Raw genomic sequence first — 5240 nt, 5'->3', positions numbered from 1 at the left:
AAACCACAATTTACTTATTTAGCCTACTGTTGGTGGACACTGGGTGGTTTCCAGTTTGGGACTGTTATGAATAATGCAGCTCTGAACATTCTTGCACACATTTCTGTTGGTTATACAGTAAGGGTGGGATTACTGGGTATGCTTATCTTCAATGGTAGTAGGTAATGCAAGCTGTTTTGCAAACTGGTGACTGCAGGTCCAATTTTAAGAACCTTTATCTATATTTTTTTGCAGACTTGTAGGTGGAAACAACCACGGAGTGAGCTTTATGTGTAATTAATTGTCATTTCCTTCTCCTCAATTTATGGAGGTAATGGCTAGATTTGTTTTTAACTGGAGTTTTGTTGATAAGTTGGATTTCTCTTTTGCTGATTACTGCTAAATCACTCCTCCTAAGTGATTTCTTGATCTGTCCAGAAATTAAAACAGATATGCATAAGAACCTGCTATGTGCCAGGCACAGTGCTAGGCTCTAGAAACACAATGGTGAACAAGACAGGGAAGATCTTGGCCTTGGAGAAGCTTAAAGTCTAATGAGGGAGAGACATAAATGAGAAAAGACCCGTGTAAATATATAATTATAAATTGTGAGATGTTCCATAGAAAAATAACAGGGTGCTGGGGGAGAAGGAGGGGCTGTGGGGAGGGGTGACACCACCTAGATATGAAGGTTCAGTGAGGGAGCGGGAGAGAGCTTAGCTTGAAAAGTGACAGCTCAGACCTGGGTGAATCTATGAAGAGTCAGTGGAGGATGTTCCAGGCAGATGAGCCGTTCTCTTGTGTGGGCTCTTACAGAGAGAGGAGCTTGGTGCGCTGAAGAACTGGAAGGATTATGATGGATTACGGCAGAGGAGGGTAGGCGGAGTGAGCCTGGTGAGGAAGGCAGGACCCAGGCATGAGTGTGGAGGCATGGGTGTGGTCTGCTGAGCGGCGCAAAAGGATGGCTCTGGCTACTGTGAAGAGAATGGGTTATAGGAGGCCAGGTGAGGGAACAGGGAGGCCAGTTAGGATGATGATGTTAGGCCAGATGATGTTTAGCTGGACTAGGACGCTGCCAGGAGACTTGGAAGATGTGGATGAATTCAAGAAACATGCTAGAACTGGAACTAAGAAGTCTGGTGAGGAGAGAGGGAGGGACAAGCAAGAAGAATGACTCCCAGGTCTGGCCTGTGAAACTGGGTGAGAGGAGTTTACCAAGATGGGGAAATCTCTTCTACGGACATCATCAAATTCCTTTTATAGCACTTAAGACCTGCCCACATCCTCCTGTAGTTCCAATGTCTTTCTACATTCAATGCCAAAATGAAAGAAGTCTCCTAGCTTTTGTTAACAAACTTAAAAAAAAAACAACTTTTATTTGTATTTATTTTGTGCTGAATTTATTCTGGCCTTAAGTTTTTGTTTCTTCTGGGATATCTTTTTCTTCTGTTCAACTTCCTCCTCTGGTTTAGGAACAATCTGCTCTTTTTTAGTAAGGATCATCTCAATGTGGCAGTAGGCTCTCACATAGATCTATAAGTTCAGTGGTGCATTTTGGGGCCTTCGTTCACCTGGATGTCCTCAATGACCAGAGAATCTACATCTAAACCCTTAAGTTCACCATTACTCTCTGCATTTTTACGCATGTGCAGCAAAAATTCAGCACTCTTTTTGGGCCACTGACCCTATATCCAGCTCCACTCTTGGGCCTGGCACACTCACCAACTCTGCCATTGTAAGGATGGAATGGCACACATTGATTCTGTAAAATGACATCTTTTCAGATATGCATAACCTTGATGGCTCTGGGCAGTTTCCTGGGTGTTCTTAAAGTGAACACAACAATTTGAACCTCTTGATTTACATGATTTTGTGGAGTTTTCCGAGTCAAGTGAATAGCAAACTATTTTCAGAGACTGCCACTTATACGAAGAGCTTAACAGTCTTTCGTCTACCCTCTTCCACCATTATTACTTATTTATTAAATGTTTATTTGTATGCTTATGGTGTCCAAAGCTTCTGGGCCATAGTTTTAAGGTGTGAATTAGTGAATGAGTTCTTTTTATTACATAAACCTACAGACCCAAGTCAACCTCCAGATTCTAAATATGGGTAGGCTGCCCTGATAGGGAAAATAGCAGATCTAAACATGATTCTCAGAAAAAGTGAACTTGCTTAAAAATTATCTTTTGAGGAGTACAGTTATGAAACATTGAAATATGATGTTAAAACCCAATAAAAAGTTCTAAATTCAGAAATGTAAAAGAAGTGACAGGAAAAAAAAAATTTACTTCACACTCTTCTTTCCAATAATGAATTGGACTAACAACATTTTCTTTTCAAATTTCTTTTTCTTAAAAGAATTTTAACTATATTAAGGCCATTTGAAGTGGGCTTCCTATATAAAATACAAGATATAATGAATTTCTTTGAGATCTGTACCTTTGAACATAAACATAGCGGAAGTGTTTTTGGTTTAGAGTTTGTGAGGAAATTCCTAACTTTTCAGATTGTTCATCTAGTATATTTTTAAAATTAGGTTTTGGTCTCTTGGCTGGTCCTTCAGAATCCCTTTCCATTCCCTGGAGTCTGATTGCTTGGGAGCACTGGAGAAGAGAGAAGGAAGTGAACTGAACTGACCATGCGGCCATCCAGCTGCCACTCCATCGCCTGGAAACAATGAAGAGGCCAGGCTTTCTCAACCATAAGAGTCCAGCTAGTGAAGCATTTAGTACAGAATTTCCACAAGTACCAGGGAACTAAGCTTGGATATTAAATAGTCAGGAATAAGCAACCAGAAGAAAACCAACCACACAATGAAATGGTTTTTTTAGCAGAAACCTCACTGTCCTCACTGCCAACAATCCAGATCATATGCTGCTGAGACCACAGAGAGAAACTTGGCCAAGGCTGTCATAGAACAAAAGCATTCCAACAAGTGCTTGCTAGGAGATCCCACTTCCCCTCACTATGCCACCTGCCATTGCTCACTGCTGATTTCCAAGTCTCTCATGGATGCATCTATTTGGTACAGTCTAGAACACTTGCCCACTCCCTTGAGAATGCAGTTCCAACTGAGTCTAATAATTGGTTTTTAGGGGAGTCTGGGAAGGGTGGTCTTTCCCTTTTTAGCCTCTACAGAGCAGGGACACATTCTAGACAGAGTTGGAAATGATGTTGAAATATTTTGCAGTATCTGCCACAGATAATTAACAAAATCACCCAAAGAAATGATCACCCCAAATCACTGGTCTCCTCCTCCCAGCACTAATTCCATTCAGAAGAAACAATTACCTGGGTCTTGCCTACATTTCCCAAACATTGTCATTTCAGGCACTTCCTCTTTCAGAACTGGTTCAACATTACTGTGCACAGAGCACCCAACTAAGCATCCATCTAAAGCCAGTAGACTTGAGGATCCTCCTTTCCCATGGAAGGCCCTTGGGTACCAAACAGTCAAGCAGTCACTTTCAGGTCAGTGGCCTTGCTTTTCCCTGATTTCTGTTAGGTTTTTTGATTCAGGTCAACTGATGGATTAGAGGGCAGTTCTTATCTTTAAGAGTGCACCACAAGAAGCATAAAACGTGAATAGTGGTGACACTGTTCACTTTCTTGTTTCACGGGATAGTGGTGGGGACAAAATGGCTTAAAAAATTTTGGGGGGACTTTCTGTTTCCATTTCCATATGTAAGGAGATTAGCAGTCACCACTTTGTCCTAACAACAAGTAAAAAGTTGAACAGACTGAAAAATCAACAACTCTTCTAGGATCTGTAAAAGGAGTGAAGACACAGGGGAAACGGCTGCCCTCAAGATTGAAGAGACAGACAGGTGAACACAGGGAGCCGTGGCTCACAGGAGCGGAGATCCACAAGTAGAAACCACTGTGGGAAACAGGGAGGCAGGAAAATTGGAATGGTAATTGATGAATTGATGGAGGTTCAGTGTAGATGACTCTGGGAGTTAAACACTCCAGAGGGACCCAGCCATAGGAGTGCCCCTACATAGCAGGCTCTAGCCATCATGTCCTATCTAATGGCGGGTTGGGGAGAAAAAAACTGAGAAACACGTGTGAAGTTCATAGTCTAGACGCACAGGCTTATTAAATGCTGAGACTTAATCATAGGACTATAGAATGCTTCCTCTCCTCACAACCTCCTTACTAAAGGTCTATTTACAGCAGTTCCTTTTACCCAGTACACTATGTCCAGCTATCAGGAAAAAAATTACAAGGCAAACCAAAGGGGAAAAAAACCCCCATAGAATTTGAAGAGAAAGAGCAAGCTTTAGAACCAGACATGGCAGGGATGTTGGAATTAGCAGCCTGGGATTTAAAACAATTATGATTAATATGCTAAGGGCTCTAATGGATAGATAGACAGCATGCAAAAACAGATGGGCAATGAAAGCAAAGAGAAGGAAATCCTAAGAACCAAAAAGAGATGCTAGAGATCAAAACAGAATTTTATTTTAACAGAGTTAAAGATAATTCTTGGATCCAAGATGGTGGCTGAAGTACCAGTCCCTTGTTTCAGAGACCACAGTGTTGCCTGCAGCTGTGGATGCAGTGGTTCAAGGAGAACCAGCAATCCCTCATTTGACATGAGGAGAACAATATTACACAGGTAATGATTGGTTTCAATAATTGGAGTCCAACAAGGAAAGATCTTGATAGCTGAAAATATTAGTATCTCCATGATTTCCTCAAGGATGATCTGATGTCTAGTATGACAATCTCACCATATATCCCAGCACTGCACCAGAAACTGCATTCCCTGAGGTAGATGGGATCAGAGCAAATGTCCAATTGATCACTTCAAACTTTTGAACCAGGAACCTGCTCAAGTTTATGGCTCCAGGGCTGGGCCCATGTCTGGCAGTGGAAAGCCTGGATCTGATTTAGAAACATAAAGAACAATGAAACCAGTGAAGATCCAAACTACTGAGACCGAAAACAGAGACCTTTGCTAGTCTAGGTCCCTGTCTTCCTATGTCTTCCTCATCATTCAGCTTCTAATAAAACCTGAGCTCTGATATACCCCCTCCAACCCTAAACCTGTTTCACTAAAGAGCTGCAGCAGGTGTTGATGGAAAAACCAGAACTGCTACTGGGTTTCCTAGTTGGGATGCGTGTGGAGGAGGGGGACAAGACTGGGCCTCTTGAAAACAGTATGACAACTTGTAGCCTCTCTCTGCTTGGGGGAATGGGCATCCTGGGGATACGGGGTAGTTGAAAGTGTATATATAGGCTTTTTGGCTTCT

The 5240-nt window shown here is 42.1% G+C and overlaps 1 pseudogene; it reads right to left on the bottom strand.

Annotated features, from left to right (window-relative positions):
* Nucleotides 1-1353: 1353 nt before the first annotated feature.
* Nucleotides 1354-2437, bottom strand: LOC130708493 (60S ribosomal protein L17-like; annotated as a pseudogene).
* Nucleotides 2438-5240: the final 2803 nt, after the last annotated feature.

This window comes from Balaenoptera acutorostrata, chromosome 6, assembly GCF_949987535.1.
Source record: "Balaenoptera acutorostrata chromosome 6, mBalAcu1.1, whole genome shotgun sequence".
NCBI lineage: Eukaryota > Metazoa > Chordata > Mammalia > Artiodactyla > Balaenopteridae > Balaenoptera > Balaenoptera acutorostrata.
This window is presented reverse-complemented; position numbering and strand designations above follow the sequence as displayed.